We start from the raw sequence: 22406 nt of genomic DNA on the forward strand, positions 1-22406 counted from the left end.
GGACCAACACCTGATGTAAAGACAGGACCAACACCTGCGCCCACTAAGCTTTGTTCCAAGAGTACAAAACAATAGAGGCAAAGTGAACGTCACTTCCTGCTTCAGCACTGTACCAGAGATTTTCATCCGCAATTTATTTTTCCATAGACATTTCGTAAAATGCTTATAAAAATAGTTTTACTTGGTCAAACCAAACGGTTCAGCTATATTTAGAATCGAGACCATAGAACATTTCACTCAGACCAAAACTTTAAAAAACAACATTGAAAAAATATTTTCCGAGTGAAATGTTATGCTCCTGTTTAGAGTAAAATAGATAATAGAAAAGACTATGTTTTGGGCGTGATTGACAGGTCACCTGTCCAGTCATTGTGAAGCTCGCTGAGATCACAGACCAATAGCAGGCGGAGCTGCGGCTCTGTGGGAAACGCCCAGTCTTGCGCTCTCTGGTGCGAGCAAAACCAAGATGGCAGCGGCCAAAAACACAAAACTAGAGGCCTCAGAACACGAGTCCACAAACCAAAGCACGGTCTATGGTCGTCTTCCATTTCCAAACAAGAATGATAATTGAATGAAGTCAAACACTGTTTCTGAACTGATTGTCTGATGTACTGATGGAAGTGGCAATTCAAAAATAAATCAAAATAAACTGGCACATAATCACATGGCTGCTTTCATTCAGAAGCAGATCCTTCCCATCATTAGCAGTGATAATAGCACAATCAAAGAACATGAAGGGAAATTCGCGCCTCAGCCGACGAACGTTGCAGACTGGTGCCTCTCAGACCAGGCCGGACAAATGATTCAAAATGAGAGATGAGATCTGGAGCAAACAGTCAATTTTAGCTAATTTAATACTAGGTGCAACAAATCATGACTGATGTTTCGACACTAAACGTGTCTTCCTCAGAGTCAAACAGAGACATGGGAAGGATGACGGGTATAAATACTTCCCCTGCAGGTAAATCAGGACTTCTCATAGGCAGGGCATGGTTACTGCATCATCACTTCCCAGCCAATGAAAAGTTACCACATACATACATACATCCAGTGCAGGGACAAGTGCAAGCACCAGTCATCTCTCATTTTGAAGCACAATCAAAGACTCATGACTAGGGGTGTCACAATATATCGTCCCACGAAATTTCGCGATAGTAAAACGTCACGATATGTATCGTTGAGATGAAATATCATATCGCAATTTTTTTTTTTTTTTTTTTTTTTTTTTTTTTTTTTTTTTTAATAGACTAAGAAACGTCTTTGTTTGTTGAAGTTCAATGTGTGGAAAGTAGTTCAGTTGAACAAGTCTCTGAAGAGACACATGAGAAGTTATACAGGAGAGAAACCATTCAATTGAGTTTCTGGCAAAACTGTTTACTTGACAGGAAAAACTGAAGATGCATAAAAAATAGATTAAGAAAAGTCTTGTTGTTTGAGTTTGAAGAAAAACTGAAGATGCATAATGAGAATTTATACTGCTGAGAAACCTTTTAGTTCAAAGTAAATCTAAGTGACGGTGTAACTCATTCTATTTCAAGATAAGCCTTATCTCCAATCTCATGTTTTTTCTAGTTGTTATTGTAATAACAATTTCCCACAACAGCATGTTTTGTATTTGTGCATTTCAAATAAAATACTACTTTTCCAGTCATATATTGTCATTATTCAAGTTTAAAAAAATATTGTTAAAATCGTATCGTATCGTATCGTTATCGTGAACCCAGTATCGTGATACGTATCGTATCGTGAACTGAGTGTATCGTGACACCCCTACTCATGACTCCACACGTCTGATGGCAGAGAGGAGACGAGAGGAGACGAGAGGAGAGGAGACGAGAGGAGAGAGGTGAACGGGGACAGTGATTGGCTTTGCCTGGTCCTCCAGATGTGCTGCTCGCAGCAGCTGTATCCAGGATGGACAGACAGCACCGCAGCGCCTGGACTTCCTGCCTGTTCCCCTGCTGCGGGGCCACACTGCAGCCTGGATTACATAAGGCCCTCCCCCTGCCTGAGCTGGGGCATTCACACTCCGCCTCAGCAGCCAACTACCAAGCCCTGTAACCATGGAGGCACAGGCGCTCCACCAAAACACAGCGGGAGGAGCTGAAGGCTGTTCCTTCTGTTCACACAGACGCATCAATCACATCCCTGCACACTCACTCTGAGCAGAGAGTGCTGCTACACCTCACATCCAGAGAGTGCTGCTACACCTCAGATCCAGAGAGTGCTGCTACACCTCAGATCCAGAGAGTGCTGCTACACCTCAGATCCAGAGAGTGCTGCTACACCTCCCATCCAGAGAGTGCTGCTACACCTCAGATCCAGAGAGTGCTGCTACACCTCAGATCCAGAGAGTGCTGCTACACCTCCCATCCAGAGAGTGCTGCTACACCTCCCATCCAGAGAGTGCTGCTACACCTCACATCCAGAGAGTGCTGCTACACCTCACATCCAGAGAGTGCTGCTACACCTCCCATCCAGAGAGTGCTGCTACACCTCCCATCCAGAGAGTGCTGCTACACCTCACATCCAGAGAGTGCTGCTACACCTCACATCCAGAGAGTGCTGCTACACCTCCCATCCAGAGAGTGCTGCTACACCTCAGATCCAGAGAGTGCTGCTACACCTCACATCCAGAGAGTGCTGCTACACCTCACATCCAGAGAGTGCTGCTACACCTCACATCCAGAGAGCAGTGCTCCCCCGGGAGGGAGCACTGCTCTGATGCTCTTCAGTCTCTGCTACAGATGAAATGCTATGAATGAATATCATCATTAGAGTGACCAAAGTTATCACGGTTATCAGTATTCTCACGCTGCTGGAGATGTTAAAGCGCTGTATTCACTGTAACACTAAATCACGCTAACATGGTTTTCTTTGAACGATAATGAAAATGTTAAATGGTACGGTGACTGTAAGGACATTTAATTTGATCACAGTTTATCATGAAAGAAGTTATGGTTTAATCCCTAGTCTCTATGCTGGCTCTGCTCTTAAAGCCTACCTGAAATTAGGGGTGCATGATATTGGATAGTTTTTTTTGCCAATATCCAATATGCTGTTATTATATATTAGAGATATATATATATAATAGATATGGTGTTATTTTCCAACTCTTTTCGTGATGGCCTGCTGGCAGCAGTATAGGACATTAGCCTCTCAGAATGCACCTAAAAACTGTGATCGGGGGTCAAAAATTGCCGCCAAGGTTTTAATCATTTTATTTTCATTTGATCATCTCTAACACACACACACACACACACACACTCAGCACCTGTAAGCTGGTTGCCAACCGCTAATAGCCTACTTCTATGCATCGGTATGCCTTTGAATGTGGATGAATGTGTGTTGACTGTATTGTAAATGTCTAGTCATATTTCTCATCACATTGCATTATTTATGTTTTGTTATGTTTTATGCTTTTAACACGTTCACTGCCAATGGCGAGTTGACTCGTCAAAAAAATTCCAACGGTTCACTGCCAATGACGAGTTGAGACGTCAAAAAAAAAAAAAAAAAAAGACGGGGCTACATGGATCAATGCCCCCCACGTCTCCTATAAAAATATTGGAGCGACCGAACGTGTACAACCCATTCCACCAACCCACTAAGTGGCGACAGTGCTCTCCATTCTAGAGGAAGGCAAGCAAAAAGCAGTGTCAGGAAGCCATTCTCATGAAAATGGATTGGCGAAAACGCTTTCGCGCTTGGGAGCTGGCGGTGGGGTTTTGCAAATTTGCATAATAGATTACGGGTGGAACACACTTTGAAACACGCAGCATAAATAAGACCAGAATCGCAAAAGCTTCATCAAAGCTCTCAGAACCCCAAGAAACGAGCGAGCCCATCCATCCAGACTTGCCCAGCGGCCGCCAGGCAGACAGGCACAGCAGCAGCAAAGCAGTGAGCTGGTGACGCAAGGTTACAGCAGCAGCAGCAACGAGCTTGTGACACGCTCGCTGCAGCCAAGAAGAACACACACGGAGGGAGGAGTTTGAAGGAAAGGGGTGTTTCCTGCTGAGGAAATTACTGTTCAAAACTATTGTTTAGATGTCTGACGTCTTACTGATGCCAAAAATGAATGGTTAAAGTGACTGTTCTATCGAATTTCACAAAAAGCCGTTTATCTCAGAATAAATTTACAGACGCTGAAACCATGCTGTATTCAACTGCTAATGCTTACATAACTACCGGTACTAACTCTACAAACTAACTCTTTTAGACAGAGAAAGCACACATTCTATTAGTTCTTTTGAGATATTGTGTGTTCACAAAATCCTAACAGAAACGAATCCTCGGCTCTTGAAAGATGAGCCAGAATCCTCAAAAAAAAACTCTGGCAGAAGCTAACTACAGTTTTGAAAAACGGCTGGCAGTGAATGTGTTAAGACTCGTCTATGGTGGAACCAAAATGGGCTGACCTACTTCCCCCTCACTACTGCATAATTATTCAACAGCTTTGAAATGTTCTTCTGTATGCTAACCTAGCATGCAACTCCAGTGCCTCTGTGTGCTGTATGCTAACCTAGCATGCAACCCCAGTGCCTCTGTGTGCTGTATGCTAACCTAGCATGCAACCCCAGTGCCTCTGTGTGCTGTATGCTAGCTTAGCATGCAACCCCAGTGCCTCTGTGTGCTGTATGCTAGCTTAGCATGCAACCCCAGTGCCTCTGTGTGCTGTATGCTAGCTTAGCATGCAACCCCAGTGCCTCTGTGTGCTGTATGCTAGCTTAGCATGCAACCCCAGTGCCTCTGTGTGCTGTATGCTAGCTTAGCATGCAACCCCAGTGCCTCTGTGTGCTGTATGCTAGCTTAGCATGCAACCCCAGTGCCTCTGTGTGCTGTATGCTAGCTTAGCATGCAACCCCAGTGCCTCTGTGTGCTGTATGCTAGCTTAGCATGCAACCCCAGTGCCTCTGTGTGCTGTATGCTAGCTTAGCATGCAACCCCAGTGCCTCTGTGTGCTGTATGCTAGCTTAGCATGCAACCCCAGTGCCTCTGTGTGCTGTATGCTAGCTTAGCATGCAACCCCAGTGCCTCTGTGTGCTGTATGCTAGCTTAGCATGCAACCCCAGTGCCTCTGTGTGCTGTATGCTAGCTTAGCATGCAACTCCAGTGCCTCTGTGTGCTGTATGCTAGCTTAGCATACAACTCCAGTGCCTCTGTGTGCTGTATGCTAGCTTAGCATGCAACCCCAGTGCCTCTGGGGCACATACTGTACATACATACATGTCTGACAGGAGTATTCTCTAACATACACTTTGACAGGAGTATTATTAACCCTAACATACATGTCTTTGACAGGAGTATTATTAACCCTTACATACATGTCTTTGACAGGAGTATTATTAACCCTAACATACATGTCTTTGACAGGAGTATTATTAACCCTAACATACATGTCTTTGACAGGAGTATTATTAACCCTAACATACGTGTTTTTTGGTGGTGGGAGGAAACCGGAGAACCCGGAGGAAACCTACACGAACATGGGGAGTACATGCAAACTCCCACACAAAGGACCGGGGTTCGAACCCAGGACCTTCTTGCTATGAAACAACATTGTCAAGCACTGAGCCACTGTGCCGTGTTCGTGCGTGTGTGCGTGTGCGTGTGCGTCTGTGTGTGTGTGTCTGTGCGTGTGCGTCTGTGTCTGTGTGTGTGTGTGTGTGTGTGTGTGTGTGTGTGTGTGTGTGTGTGTGTGTCTGTGTGAGCAAATGCACAAGCATTCGCACGACTGTTTGTGTTGTTTATTTATCAAACTAGATATCCTACCTAGATTTGATATGGATGATTCTGAATCAGAGGGGACTGTGTGGAAATAATCAGAATAGAAACAAAAATAAACGCCTTTTAAAAGACAGACAAGATATGACACCAGCAGTAACTAACCAGTCTAATGTGTTCCAAACCTCAGTGTAGCAATGTCATTGATCCAGAGCACATGTCAAGACAGGCCACCCATCCTCCCACAAGGACACCATAACCTGTAATAACACTCCACTTAGGCCTACATACCTTTCACTATGATAACCTGTAATAACACTCCACTTAGGCCTACATACCTTTCACTATGATAACCTGTAATAACACTCCACTTAGGCCTACATACCTTTCACTATGATAACCTGTAATAACACTCCACTTAGGCCTACATACCTTTCACTATGATAACCTGTAATAACACTCCACTTAGGCCTACATACCTTTCACTATGATAACCTGTAATAACACTCCACTTAGGCCTACATACCTTTCACTATGATAACCTGTAATAACACTCCACTTAGGCCTACATACCTTTCACTATGATAACCTGTAATAACACTCCACTTAGGCCTACATACCTTTCACTATGATAACCTGTAATAACACTCCACTTAGGCCTACATACCTTTCACTGTGATAACCTGTAATAACACTCCACTTAGGCCTACATACCTTTCACTATGATAACCTGTAATAACACTCCACTTAGGCCTACATACCTTTCACTGTGTTACATGTCACTCAGTCACATTCCCACTGTGAGATCATCACAGCCCTGAGGCCTGCTGTGCCCCTGGCTGCCCTCACAAACAAGCTTTCCACAATGTCAACAACAAACTACACACCTAGCCCTGCCCTACACACCTAGCCCTACACATTTAACTACCGTAAATTCCGGACTATAAGCCGCACCGGTGTATAAGCCGCACCTGCAAAGTTGACTATTTTTTTCTTATATAAGCCGCACCGGACTATAAGCCGCGGGTGTTTTAATGGGTTTTTTTTTTTTTTTTTTTTTTTTATTGTGTTTTAATGTTTAATTACCATATGTAAGGGTTCATGCACAGAGGGGATTGTCGGGAAAGAGATGGCTGTTTGAGGAAGCTCCCATTTATTAACATTTCAACAAAACAACATAACACAACACCACCTGTGTTGTTTTTTACAGTGCACACAGTGTCATACAGTGTCATACAGTGTGGTGAAAAGAGGGCAAGAGAGGAGATTAAAACTTATTATAGTTATATAGGATTTATAGTTAGAAAGAGTGCTAAAAAAGAGAGATTTTTTTTTTTTTTGAAAAAATCCATAGATAAGCCGCACCGTTATATAAGCCGCAGGGGCCAAAAAAGGCCAAAAAACGGGAAAAAAGGTGCGGCTTATAGTCCGGAATTTACGGTACACACCTAGCCCTACACACCTAGCCCTACACATTTAACTACACACCTAGCCCTACACATTTAACTACACACCTAGCCCTACACACACCTAGCCCTACACACCTAGCCCTACACACCTAGCCCTACACATTTAACTACACACACCTAGCTCTACACACCTAGCCCTACACACCTAGCCCTACACACCTAGCCCTACACATTTAACTACACACCTAGCCCTACACACCTAGCCCTACACATTTAACTACACACACACCTAGCCCTACACACCTAGCCCTACACATTTAACTACACACCTAGCCCTACACACACACCTAGCCCTACACACACACCTAGCCCTACACAACACATTCATAGCAATATAAAAGGATTGGTAGCCTGTTGAACAGAAACGCTAAGCTATTCACAGACTTAAATAGAACACCGCCCACAGCTGTACCCTACACACACACACACACACACACACACACACAGGAGTCATGTCCTATAGAACGCTGGCATGTGTGTGTTACATAAGAGTCAAGTGAATCACTTACTACAGAGCCATTTCTAATCTCGACTAATCCTCTATCTGTCTCTCTCTCTTCCTGTCTGCTTAAATGCTGCACGTCACAAACGGGCTGAACCGTGGCTCCGGATCCGTACGGATCAACTGTGGCCCGTTGCACCACTACTGGCTATAAATAGCCTTCTTTCTGACATCATATAGTCATTATATAATAAGAGCCCGTTTGGGTTGAAACAGAGCTTTATATCTTTTGTAGACGGTCAATATTGGGACGTGTATTCCAGGGTGTGGATATGCACTTGGCACTTTTTCTATGTTTCCAAACACACCGTGCTGCAGTAGAGATGCCGTTCAGCCCTTTCAGACAACACTTTATTCATACAGGGGAAGTCTCACTGAGAGCAATGCTCTCTTTCTCAGGAGCGCCCTGTTCACATTCAGAGCAGCTCCACTGGAGCATTTGGGGTTAAGGGCCTTGCTCAAGGGCACCTCAGTGATGGTAACGAGGGAGGGGCAAGCGCTGCTTTTTCACTTTCCCCACGCGGATTTATCGGTCCCGGGGATTGAACCGACGACCTTCCGGTCACAAGCTCGCTTTACACTGCAATGTTTTGTGTAAATGAGTAAAATCACAAACGTCTCGCTATGTATTAATTATACCATTACTACTATCAGTGCCCCCAATAAACAGCATGCATCCCTAAGCACAAATGTAACGCTACACGGCAACACAGAGCCCTCTATGCAAATGCATTGTCTTTTTAGACACCTGGCAGAAGTGCCAAACCGGTGAAGTCATTTTCGCGGCGCATAGGGAAATGGCTTGTGTCATCTGATCGGCTCTTCTGATTAGAGCTGCCGCGATATCGATTTTTTTTCCTTACCGCACAAATGAGTGAAGCCAATCCAATCTGTCCAATCATCCAATCAAAATAAATGATGTTAAAAATAATTGGTTCCTAAATAAATGTTTCAAAATTAATTTATTCCTCTAGTAGTCTATTCTTAGCCTCTATAGTGGATCTTTATTCCAGTGTCATTAAGAGGCCCACTTTGCAGCAAGACTATTCATCTCTCTCATCCTGTCAGCCAGGCTGCTCCTCCTGCTGCTGTCAGCCAGGCTCCTCCTGCTGCTGTCAGCCAGGCTGCTGCTGCTGTCAGCCAGGCTGCTGCTGCTGCTGTCAGCCAGGCTGCTGCTGCTGTCAGCCAGGCTGCTGCTGCTGCTGTCAGCCAGGCTGCTGCTGCTGCTGTCAGCCAGGCTGCTGCTGCTGTCAGCCAGGCTGCTGCTGCTGTCAGCCAGGCTGCTGCTGCTGTCAGCCAGGCTGCTGCTGCTGTCAGCCAGGCTCCTGCTGCTGTCAGCCAGGCTGCTGCTGCTGTCAGCCAGGCTCCTGCTGGACTCGCTCCTATTTGGCTTTATTTGTGGTCAGCATTTAGATTCCCCTCCTCATATCCTACGAGTGCTTTTTACTTTTGACAACTACATCAGGTGAATCCATCAATCAATCAATCAATCACTCACTCACTCACTCACTCACGCTCGACTGCATGTCTTTCATTCCACAGTGATGTTTGTTTGATGCACAGGTAAGGACATCTTCTCTGCAGGTGTTTTCTCTGTGCCGTCATCACTTTCAGCTAAACACTGGAGAGCCATTTGCACTTCTTTGTTGCCGCTAACGGGCTATTGTGCACATTGCTTGGCTCTTGTGTTGCAATTCTAATGATCTGCGTCTCTTCTCTGCTCATTTTGCGTGCGTTGAAGCAGTAACCAGCTTGACTCTGCGGTAGGCCCCCCTTGAGTACATAACCACGGTAACGCAATAAATAACTGTGATCGGCCTTTACAGAGAGACCACCGATCAAACTATTTAGAACCAATCACGGACGATCGTTACTGGTGCCCAATCGTTCGGAGCACTCGTAGTTAATATTGATATAGTGGTTATGCACTGAAAAGTTTAAAACTATTGTTTAATGTTTGCAATGATAAAGCAGAGAGAGGAGGAGAGAGAGACTACAGCGGATTTTGATATGATGCAAGTCAAAAATGTCCTTCCCAATATGCCAATCTAAAAAGCAGGAATAGCCTTAGCTAGCAGGATGATACAAACCCAAAAAATAAATAAAATAAAATAAAAATAAATGAGCAAATGTGCTTTGTGACCTTTTCACAAAACAGTTTGCTACTTGGAGGAGTTGGCATGGGGGGGTGAATGAACTGTGCTGTGTCTTGTCATGGCAACATGAGAAAGTCGTTTTGCTCAAACAGCCTGACACGATCAGGGTCTTTCCATTTGGCGAGTCGAGCTGCTCATCATCATCAGGCCCTAACACGGTGACAGGAAGTGAGGTGGCTGTGTCCAGCTCAACGACAGGAAGTGAGGTCAACTTTGACTGTGACATTCATTTGAAGCGCTGCAAAAAGACACAGCTGTGCTGGATCATAACACTCTACCTCCACACACTGAGTCCAGCAGAACCCTCTCCACACACGGAACCTACCAGGTGCAATCCACTAGCCAGCGACAACAAGCGCTACACAGCTGTTGTTACTCATTCAGTCTGCGAGAAGCTGGCTGGCCGCTGGAAGGAGGGGATTGTGGGAGGCACTTTCACGGTGACTGCCTCATATTTCCCCCGTTTGGTTCTGCATGTTAACCCTTTCCCCGCCATTCACGCATTTTCAGACACGTCATCGTTTATGAGACTTCCCATCCCCGCCATTGTGACCTGTTTTCACCACAATCCGTGTTTTCCCTGTTATATGATATGTCAACCAATTCCAATCAACTCACAATATTTCAGCCAGTAGATGAGCTCCAAACGTCTACTGATGTAGTGATAGCCTATTCTGGCCTGTAGTAAATGTGCAGCAGCAATCGTCCGCGCGTGCCCTTCCCCCCCGAGTATCCGATTACTCGTTCATGATAGGAGTACTCGAGTATTTACATTACTTCAAATGGCCATCCCTAGTGCGTGCGTGCACACCGATGCGCAAGACTGAGAGCAGCTTTCACTGCGAATGGCTCATTCAAAGCAACAGTGGAGGAAGCTGCCAGTCCCAGGACACAACGACACTGTGCTCACCAGGCCATGGCTGTTTAGGAAGTCAACTGTACTGTTTGACCTGCTGTGACATCATAATGCAACTCTGCACACACAAACATCCTCAGCACTTCCCCGTCGATATCTACTCATCTCTAAACAAGAACACTACGTTTCACAAGCCTAACCGAAAGCATATCACTGCTTAGACTGCAGATAAGACACAATAACAAAAGCCATAGTAATTTAGATTCAGGTGTGCACAAACTACAGGTTAAGAAGTTCCTTTTTTAAATACAAAAATGTGAAAGTATTATCGCTTATCGGACAGGAGAAGCAGATAGTTGTTGTCGCCGGTTATCGAAGTATCGGCTGAAATAAACAAAGAAAGTCTATAGACCCCCCCAAAATCTATAAAATCGCCCCTATCTGAAGAGCATAAGGGGGGAATTCCCCCCCCAGTTTGCAAAGTGAATTTTAAGCCCTGCTTTTCTTCTTTTTTTACATACTGACTTCCAGAAACAGAAGCAGTGACAGTAAGGTGACATCTGAAAACCAACCATTTTTGACAAGTATGCCTGTGAAGGTCAGACTGACTGTTTCCCTTTTCAACAGCAACCATTTCTGTAATTTAGTGGTGCAACATGCCATGTCTTACATACCACAAGAATTCACTATAAGGATTCATCTCTCCCAGTCCCGGACTATGCAGGGTTCCTACACATTTTCCATTAAAAAAAAATCCATACTTTTGCATACGCAAATTTCCAGACTTCTCAGTAGATTTCTCAGACCATATTTGACATCGGAATACCAACAGGTTTAGGCAAGTAAAACAATGGTTAGGTTTAGGCAACAAAAATTATCATTTTCATTTTTTGAAATTTTGAATTTTATTATTTTAGAGAAATTAACACCGGTAGTCAGATAGTCAAAATAGACAGTCTGGAAACACAAATATTTGTCCACACTCTTTTCCTTTATCCATACTTTTCCAGACCTGGAAATTACTCAAATCAAATTCCATACTTTTCCATACTTGCGGAGGAACCCTGAACAATAAAATGCACAAGAAGCTCTCCACTTCCCAGTTTCATAACTGCATTGTGTTTCGTAATATGAGCAGAAATTTAACTAGTAGTGAAACAGTCTCCCTGAGGCACCACTGAGCACGGGATTATCTTTGCCCCCATTACACTTTTGGATAAGGGGGAGATATCTCCTCACGCTCTTTTAACTCTTTCCAATCCAAAGCACTGAGCCTAGATGTACCCAAACGACTGCACAGGATTTAAAGGCAGATGAACCTACTGTCACACCACCATGGATTAACAACAGTAGACTGTGTGATCTCTGTCTCCTCGTGGCAGCTCACCCTGCTTAGAGCGAGGAGAGGGACTGACTTCATCTTATGGTTGCAGGCAATAAAAACACTGTTTTCCATGCACATTAAATATGATCACTTCTCTTGAATTTTGATCCAGTAACAGAACAACAAATATCACCAATATCAACTCACAAGAAGCCTCTACACTAAATGTTTCATTTAAAAACACCCGCCCCAACATAGGAAACTGATCAAGTTTTAACCGCCACCGTAAGCATTATATTATTCAAATATGCCCTTTGAATGACATTTGCACCTCATTACCCTGGGTCTTTTATTGCAATTAAACAGTTTGTCTGGGCTGTGGCATTTAGCTTAATAACAAAACAATAACATGCGCTTGACCTTATCAACTGAGCTATTAAAAGTCAGACACACATAGAAATAAATATTCTCCAATGCTCATTCAAATCATGGTGAGGCAGAGCAGTTTCACACAGTGGCAGTTTTAATCAGGTGTAGCCAAACACCTACAATAATTAACAATGTGTTGTATTGTTTTCTAAACTTTTCCTGGGGTAACGTTAAGATATCCTCATAATGCTTTCAAGTGTGAATGTAAGGGTGACTGGCTCCAGTCCAGATATAACATGTTATACTGTTTGTTGGTATGTTGTCCTAACGTCAATTACAATGTTGCAATGGAGATTTTACAAAAAAAAAGCACCCAGATCCACGTTTTAGCAGTGTGGTATTATTTTCAGAGGCATCATTGATAATGAAATGAACACAGCCATCAACCCACAGGTGACAAGTGGCGACTAGCTACACAACAAGCGATCAGGCGTCATCATGGATGCTCTTTGTAGTGATTGGGAAGCTGAAGAACCAAACATCCGCTTCTTTCAATAGCAACAATGTGTCTCTATTTGAATGTCAATGAGCAGCTAATGTTGGCCACTACATTGCACAAGTGGGCTTTGATTATTATTACACTAAGATAAGAGCATCTGTGTACATTTCTGCTTGCTTTTACAAGTTTAACGCGAGACAGCCACGTCTATTAATGTTAACGCCAGCAGGCCGGTTAACTAGCTCGTTAACCAAGTTAGCTAACTGTAGCTGGAAATAAATGGAGTCCAAATATTTAACATTACGGTAACAAGTGAACCCCCATGCCAACTCAACACAAGTGAACCTAGTGAGTGACAGCTATCTTCGTTTGGTAGCTAACGTTAGCTACCGTAACGTTACCCATTGACTTTTGTTTTTTGTTTGTGACTTGACATCAAGCTGGTTAGCCTCACCTAGCACCTAGCTCGCTAAATAGCTTATCAAGCCCATCGAGATCGATGATCGAGACACGCTGATGGAAGGAAATGTGCTTTGCGCAGTTTGACAGCAAAACATTGCGTTACTAGCGTGAAATGAGTTGAGACAAAAAGCAATGTTTACAAACGCAGAGCTGGTGCTTTTGTGGACAGCCAAGTTGGCTAACTTAGTTAACGTCAAATGTCTAGTTGGACCGATGCTAACGTTAACTAAATAGTGGCGAGTTGACATGATATATTTATTGTCAGCGGATGCGGGTGGTGATGGATGAGACTGTTATTCTGTTAACTAGCGTTAGAACTCGCGTTAACGTTAGCTAACGCTAGTGTTTAGGACTGGCAGCTAACGTCGTTAGCCCTGTCAACTGCTACTAGCTAGCTTAGCCTAGCTAGCCATGTAGCACGTGTTCTTGATTTATAAAATAATGAACTAGCTGACGTTAGCTAGCCAACTGGTAGCACGGTGAGGAGGTATTCTGCCAACTCACACGGCCCTCTGAAAATATATCATGGAAATGTTGGGCTAGCTGTGTAGCTGCTGGGCAGAGAAGGAAGTGCTGCAGTGTAGCATTCTCCACCAAAGAATAGCCTGACCCCACCGTCCAACAACACAGACAGACGCCCCCCTCCCTCCCTCCCCTCCCCAACCAAAGGACAGCCAACGATGGAAGCTAACGTTAACTAACCTTTAGCGGCGGTGTTATCATACGGTAATATCCCAAATCCTCCTCGGTCCTGTCGCTCCCGTTAACGCTAATGGTGTCCTCGCTTCGGTTGAGTGCCTCTTCCCCCCGAAATAATCCACATGAAAGACTGTTTTTCCTTTTCATTTGCTCATTTTTTCAGCTAACGTTACGTCGTGCCTGATCCTGCACAACACAGTGGTCTGGTACTACTCCCTGAGTCGGTGCTGCTGCTGCTGAGATCTCGCTCTCTCTCTCTCTCTCGTCTCGCTCTCTGTCTCTCTCTCTCGTGCGCGCGCGCTCACGCGCTCTCTCTCTCTCTCTCTCAATAGGTCCGCATGCTCCCTCGCCCCTCCTTTTTACCCAAGGACTGCTGATTTCCAATCATGTTTCCATCAGTGAAATGCTGATCAGTTATGTAGTGCTAAATTAATGGGGAGAGAAAAATAAATGGGAAAAGATAATATGGGCTCCAGTCGGTGGTAAGGTAACAAAACATTGATACCATTACTCATCTGTGTTCCTGCACATAACCGTTATTAATAGCCTATATAGTTAGGCCTACATGTCTGCACATGAACTGGCAGGCTATGTTTATGTATAGAAAAGATGCATGTGGGCCTATGTATATGTAGCCTATACGTATGATCTGATCATGTGAATAGCTTACAAATGCACAATTACACATCTGCTACTGCAAAAGATTTCCCTATGACCCCATTTACACCTGGCATTAAAAAAATTGTGATCAGATTGCAATAGGATAGTGCTTGACCACATTACATTTACACCTGGTATGAATGTGTCTCCAGTGTCCACATTGAGATCCGATTGTGATCGCATTAGGCAGGCTCCATAGTGCCGTAGAGAGCAGCAGAAAAACTGCGGCGACATTTGCATTTACAGTTGTGTTCAATGTGGTTTGGACGATCACATCACAATCCATCCTCAATGTGTCTTGGGTACATTTAGGCTACATTTAGGCTACTTTCATGTGGTCAAGCACGATCCCATTGCAATCTGATCACTGCTAGGTGTAAAGGGGGTTTATGTTGCCTCCATCTTTGTATCATGTGATATATATATGTATATATCACATTATACTATATATATATCATATGTTTTGGGTCAGAGGAATAACATTTCTCCCTCTTATATATAAGGGCGGCGGAGCGAACTCGTGCCATTCTCTGCATTCTTCTTGCCCAGAAGGAGCACATCAGCCCTGTTGCTAGCTAGCTTAACTGTTCACAATGGTTTAGCCCAGAGGTGTCCAACTCAATTTCATCCCGGGCCACATCAGCATTATGGTTGTCCTCAAAGGGCTGGTTGTAAATCTAAGGCGATATAAATGTATCTAGCCTAGTACGTGTTATCATATTTCATATTGCCTCTGATTCAATTATTATTGTTCTTTAGTAATAACTTAATTAATTAATAACTTAAATTAATAACTTAGCTAGCTCTGAAAGCAGAATTATAGGGAAAAAAATGGCAAACAGACAACTAGTAGCCTACAACTTTTATTCAATTTAACAATAGCTATTTTTAGCCGTATTGCGGAGAATTGTATTGTGCAAATTGTATTCTTTGCTAGCTCTCGCGGGCCACATAAAATGAGGTGCCGGGCTGGATTTGGCCCCCGGGCCTTGAGTTTGACACATGTGGTTTAGCCACTACGGCGAGCATTAGTTAGCGACAGAGCCTACACCTCTACGAATAATTAATTAGGGACATCGTTGTAACGTCTGGGAGCCGAGACTATCGTTGCAGACTAATTTTTTTTCTGTATAAATGGTAGCTATATTATATTCATAGTTCCGGTTTCATAATAAGCTCTGTCTAGAGCTATCATTAGGACAAAATCGGCTGTAGTCTCTCTCTCTCTCTCTCTCTCTTTCTCTCTCTCCTACAGTCTGAACTATGAGGTTCCATGAAGGGTCATTTTGAGCACTGACACTCCACTCCAGGAAGTCTACATCTGTGCTGTTTGATGCCCGGGGAGCAGGACAAGCTGTGAATACAGTGACTTAACATTGAAGAATAGTATTTGGGAGATCACAACATCCCATGCTGTGTGCATAGTTGATGACTCTGGTGAGGCCGGTGCCCTCTTAATGGTCTGAAACCTCTCCGTCTGGTTCACACAGCACTACCGGCTCCTCAAAGCACCACCCATATTGCAGCTTATTCAGTGGCAGAAATGACTGTTTCTGGAGTCCATTTGAATCCTTCAGTGCACTCAAGAGATACATACTGTAAATCCTGTGCTAAATAATCTGAGTTTTGACTCTCACTAATGTAATCCATTTTCATTTCATGTTGTATATTTTTGATCTTGTATTATGTCATTTAATTTAGACCCTGGCAACTTTACTTTACCATATAACTATTTGGCACATTTCAGGCAGACTATATCTTGACCTAAATTTCAGCATCAGCCCGTTTCTATGATGTCAGATGGGATTTTGTTCTTCTTCTGTGTTTTTCTTTCTGCTCTGTGCTTTGGGAGACCCCCTCTAACCACGGGTATAACCGCCATCTCTCCACCCAGCCGTCGCAGAGCAGGAAACAGAACTGTTTATTTCAGCTGTGGGCTTTCTGGACCCATGGCGTGTGTCAGAATAATCTATCCCCATCTCTGCAACGCCCAATTAGCCAGCTCACTGATAAAGCACAATGTTCCTCACTTGCCAGTTTTGATGTTCACATCTGCTTCCTCTGCAGCCAGAACCCCCTGTAGAGCTAAACTGCAGCTGGAGACAAAAGCCAAAATGGAGGTTATGGATCCTAAAATCTGACTTCATGTCATGTGAGCAGGGGACATTTTTCGATAGTGCAAAGAGAGAGAGAGAGAGAGATACATGCGAGTTCAACTCATAGAAAAGAACCCGAGGATAGTTTCCGTAGATAGATGTTAGAGCCCACATGAAAGTCACCACTGAGAGTGACTGCACCAGCTGAGCAGACTTCAGAGGTTTCAAAGGCTGTGAGCTGATGGATGTACTGCAGACAGTCATTAAGCTGCTGAAATAAAAGCAGGACTGAAAAGCCTTGAGAACAGAGAGCGGGCTGGAGGGAAAGCTTGAGAACAGAGAGCGGGCTGGAGGGAAAGCCTGATCAAAACACCACTAAGCTGCCGTCCGGAGGATACCAGGTTAATTGAGCCCCTCTCTGTGAAGGATCAGCCTGGATTACGAATTCAGATAGATAGTGTTCGGCCAGTGCGCACCTTCTCCAACTGTGGCTGGTTGGGAATCATTATAACTCTGTCATTATTCCTTTCTCAATGACATTGTCTTCTGTGATCATATTCAAGGTGTCTTCAGTTCGAGTTGCCTATCAATTATGTCTCATACAATAGTCATAAACTGATCGGATTCAAGCAAGGTGCGGTGAGACATTTCTATTCCTCTTAGTCAGTGAACAGGATCATACGTTTGGTCTCAAAACAAAAACTTGAAATTACAATTCATGCGAATTCCACGGGATGGAATATCTCGACCACAGATCAAATTGAGACCAACGCTGAAGACGTGTGTTTCAGCTTCAATGTGATTTTTTTTAGATGGAGGTGATGGATTCTTTGCACCGTGTGTTTCTATTTATAACATCAGTATAATTACATGCCAGGTTCTTCCTTTGGATGTGATGTACATTTTTAGCCGAGACATAACTCATTCTGCCTCTGCTGGCATTTATTAATGTCACGACTGAGCTTCAGTCAGCCTGGGAAAATGATCTTCCCCTTCAGATATCAAGAGACAAAGGAAGAAAGAGAAAGAGCCATATCTCAGGAACGCCTGGACAGAATTTCTTCAAATTTGGCTCAAACGTCCACTTGGACTCAAGGATGAACTGATTTGATTGCGGTGGTCAAAGGTCCAGGTCACTGTGGCCACATGTCCATCTGTTCCATCAAGGAAGCCATAGCCATAGGTAAGGATAGGAAGGTCGTAGAGTGTCAGGATTCGAGGGGTGGGTAGGGGGTGTGGGTGGTAGGAGGGGGCGTGGTGAGGAGATCTGGGTGGTTTTGCGGTAGGGGTAGGACCATTTTCTCTGTTGAAAATGATTAGCTATGTTGTTGAAGTACTCCCAAACATTGCATGCCTAAGGCTGAATGGCCACACCACTGCGCTGTGGGCTTCAAGGTATTTGTGCTTGTATGAATCTGGACAGACATGGATTTAGATTGCTCACTGGTTGTTGCCGGAGGCATACAACGGCAATGCTGTATTTCTAGTTTGTATCATTCAGAGCTCAGGCGAGGTTTGCATGGTAAGTCAGTGCTGAAGGAACCCAACTACCTTCTCAACACAACAAAGACAACAGTGAGAGCAGCAATGGCAGCATCACACCAAAGGCTCTAATGACTGCCTGCATTGTTGGAATTCCGGCCCAACTTCCTGAGTCTGTCCACACCTGGCCCGCCGCCAACACACGCTTTTCTCCAATTTTCCCCTTCCCCTCCTTTATCAACATCATATGTAGACTCAAGTTGACTGTTGAGACACACTGTGATTCTGTTGTGCTGCTTCTTTCTTACATCATGTATACTGTGATTCTGTTCTGCTGCTTCTTTGTTACATCATGCATCTCTATGGATTCTAGTATTGTCACAGACTGTGATATTGGTTTTGATTTTTGTTTTATGCTGAGCAGAAATGCATTCAAAATTAGGTGGGCTGTGCTTGATTTAACTTCCCAGACGCTCAGTTGTGAGCACATTGCAAATCAGTTAATTCCTGAATCATTCATTCAAATTCAAATTCAAATTAAACTTTTACACATTCAACTATTTTACATTAAATACCAAATCACAAATATGGATGTTTATTCCCTATTTTCCTGTCGTAAATGAGGCTTGCATTTTTGTGTGTGTGTCAGTATGGCTGCTGTGGGTGTGACAGACATATTCACACTTGTCCCGTGTCCAAGTGAACCCCTGCAATGAAACTGCCGATGGCACAGCATCGCCGGAGCTCAGCTCAGTCACACCATCTGTTAGGCTGCATGGATTCATGCAGAGCAAACTAGACTGGACCTGCTAACGTTCTGTTAGGCTGCACGGATTCATGCAGAGCAAACTAGACTGGACCTGCTAACGTTCTGTTAGGCTGCATGTATTCATGCAGAGAAAACTAGACTGGACCTACTAACGTTCTGTTAGGCTGCATGGATTCATGCAGAGAAAACTAGACTGGACCTGCTAACGTTCTGTTAGGCTGCATGTATTCATGCAGAGAAAACTAGACTGGACCTGCTAACGTTCTGTTAGGCTGCATGGATTCATGCAGAGCAAACTAGACTGGACCTGCTAACGTTCTGTTAGGCTGCACGGATTCATGCAGAGCAAACTAGACTGGACCTGCTAATGTTCTGTTAGGCTGCATGTATTCCTGCAGAGCAAACTAGACTGGACCTGCTAACGTTCTGTTAGGCTGCATGTATTCATGCAGAGCAAACTAGACTGGACCTGCTAACGTTCTGTTAGGCTGCATGTATTCATGCAGAGAAAACTAGACTGGACCTGCTAACGTTCTGTTAGGCTGCATGGATTCATGCAGAGCAAACTAGACTGGACCTGCTAACGTTCTGTTAGGCTGCACGGATTCATGCAGAGCAAACTAGACTGGACCTGCTAATGTTCTGTTAGGCTGCATGTATTCCTGCAGAGCAAACTAGACTGGACCTGCTAACGTTCTGTTAGGCTGCATGGATTCATGCAGAGCAAACTAGACTGGACCTGCTAACGTTCTGTTAGGCCGCATGGATTCATGCAGAGCACTGGACCTGCTAACGTTCTGTTAGGCTGCATGGATTCATGCAGAGCAAACTAGACTGGACCTGCTAACGTTCTGTTAGGCCGCATGGATTCATGCAGAGCAAACTAGACTGGACCTACTAACGTTCTGTTAGGCCGCATGGATTCATGCAGAGCAAACTAGACTGGACCTGCTAACGTTCTGTTAGGCCGCATGGATTCATGCAGAGCAAACTAGACTGGACCTGCTAACGTTCTGTTAGGCTGCACGGATTCATGCAGAGCAAACTAGACTGGACCTGCTAACGTTCTGTTAGGCTGCACGGATTCATGCAGAGCAAACTAGACTGGACCTGCTAACGTTCTGTTAGGCTGCACGGATTCATGCAGAGCAAACTAGACTGGACCTGCTAACGTTCTGTTAGGCTGCATGTATTCCTGCAGAGCAAACTAGACTGGACCTGCTAACGTTCTGTTAGGCTGCATGGATTCATGCAGAGCAAACTAGACTGGACCTGCTAACGTTCTGTTAGGCTGCATGGATTCATGCAGAGCAAACTAGACTGGACCTGCTAACATTCTGTTGAGTTCCGTTTATTCAGACATGAAACGAGCCTGCCCCCAGAGGTTAGAGAAAAAACTATTTTTTGTTTAACCGATGGGTTCCCAGATTGATCTAGACTGGACCTGGTATGGACACATTCTGTTAGGCTGCATGGATTCATGCAGAGCAAACTAGACTGGACCTTGTATGGACACGTTCCAGCACAACTACCGGTAGTCATGACATTAACATTCACCATGAAACCCACCAAGAAAATAAATTCATAAATAAAATACCGCCATTCCTCTGTCGAGCTGATGGGGAAAGCATGTGAGGAAACTATGATTCACTGCCTTTCACGTCTAATGCAGGTTTCACTCATCTAAATGAATGAGCTATGAAGACACGATACAGCATACATAATGTAGGCCTTATTAGGATCCCCATTAGCTGCAGCATGCTACATGCTATTCTTACTGGGGTCCGACACATCAAAGTATACAGTACATAACACCTACAATATCATTTACATACAACATCATTATCCACAAAGCAACATGAAACAATAGTCATTGCTCATCGAAATCATACATTAGGTCCGTTTCATGCTTTCATATCATAGCAATCCACAAACATGAAAGCAAAAACTAAAATAAATTAATAAAAATATAAAAAGAAAATAAATTATAAAATTGGTCTGTCACAATTATAAGCAATACAGTAATATATAATCAATACTATCCATTAGCGTATACTGTAATACTGTCAGCCAATCAAACTCATATCCAATTATAACTAATTTATCAATTCTCTATTCAGAAGATACTGTTTTAGTCATACTTTAAATCTAGTTTTACTGTTTACTTGTGTGATGTGTCCAGGGAGTGAATTGCATTCATACATAGCACTGTATGACTGTTCGTTTGAAAGTATTCGTCCTTACTCTCGATAGAGTAAAATGACCCACAGTACTACAGAGTACTACGCATGCCGCTCTGTTTTGTACCAGTTGTGATTTCCTTATAATGTAGCATTCGACCATACTACTGGACAATTAGCCCAGATTTGACAAATTAGGACAACATGAGTTACCTGCTTGGTGGCTTTTGGTGTTAGAAAAAAGACACACATCTTCTGATGTCAGATGTGTGCGTTTCAAGTTTGTGTGTAGTTGTGTGAACGTTTGAGAGAGAGTGTGTGTGTGCGAGGGGTTAACCGCCCGTGGAGCTTCCAGTGGTGTCCAGCTCCACCTCAAAAGAGCATCATTAATTAACATGCCATTATCAGAGCTGAATGCTGGCACGGGAGATTAATGCTGCGAGGAGCTGCTAGTGGAGTAAAGGTCACATCCTGTGTGTTAATCACCCCTGACCCCTGACCCCTGGAAGGAAACACCGGAGAATGGGCACGTTATTGCCACCTGGCTGGGCACCAATCATTACCGGGATCCAAATGAGATGAGGAGACAGAGAGAGAGACAGAGGAGAAAACATGGAAGGACCATCTTTTATTATCAAAATGATGACAGAGTGATGAGGTTAGGAGAGCCAAAGAGATCAAACTCATCATCAGAATGTGGGCGCCCGGGTAGTGCAGCGCTAGATTCCCTGCCGAACAACACAAGGGTCGCTGGTTCAAGCCCCCGTGTTACCTCCGGCTTGATCGGGCGTCCATACAGGCACAATTGGCCGTTTCTGCGGTTGAGAAGCCGAATTAAGGTTTATATGTCCTGGCCGCTGCACTAGCGCCTCCTCTGGTCGGTCGAGGCGCCTGTTTCGGGGGGAGGGGAACTGGGGGGAATAGTAAACTCTTCGCTGTCCGGTGAAAAGAAGCAGCTGGTGACTGCACATGTATCATGAGGGAGCACGACGGGCTAGTCTACAACTACCAAGATCGGTAGAGGGGGTGGAGCAACGACCGGGACAGCAGGGGGAATTTGCCAAGTACAGTTGGTGAGAAAACGGGGGGTTATCTAGGGGGGGAACATGACCCCCCCCAAAAAATAAAATGAGAGAGATTATGCTAGGAGACACTG

At 44.2% G+C, this 22406-nt stretch overlaps 1 protein-coding gene across 1 annotated transcript in view; it reads right to left on the reverse strand.

Annotated features, from left to right (window-relative positions):
• The window catches only part of LOC310784505 (nuclear receptor corepressor 2-like), a gene marked incomplete at its 3' end in the record, with an annotated part of 106766 nt that extends 92574 nt beyond the window's left edge, over positions 1 to 14192 (reverse strand). Inside the window, exon 1 of the mRNA XM_083645489.1 lies at positions 14067 to 14192. The remainder of the gene's footprint in view (positions 1 to 14066) is intronic.
• Positions 14193 to 22406: the final 8214 nt, after the last annotated feature.

This window comes from Poromitra crassiceps (genome assembly GCF_964638095.1).
Source record: "Poromitra crassiceps genome assembly, chromosome: 10".
NCBI lineage: Eukaryota > Metazoa > Chordata > Actinopteri > Beryciformes > Melamphaidae > Poromitra > Poromitra crassiceps.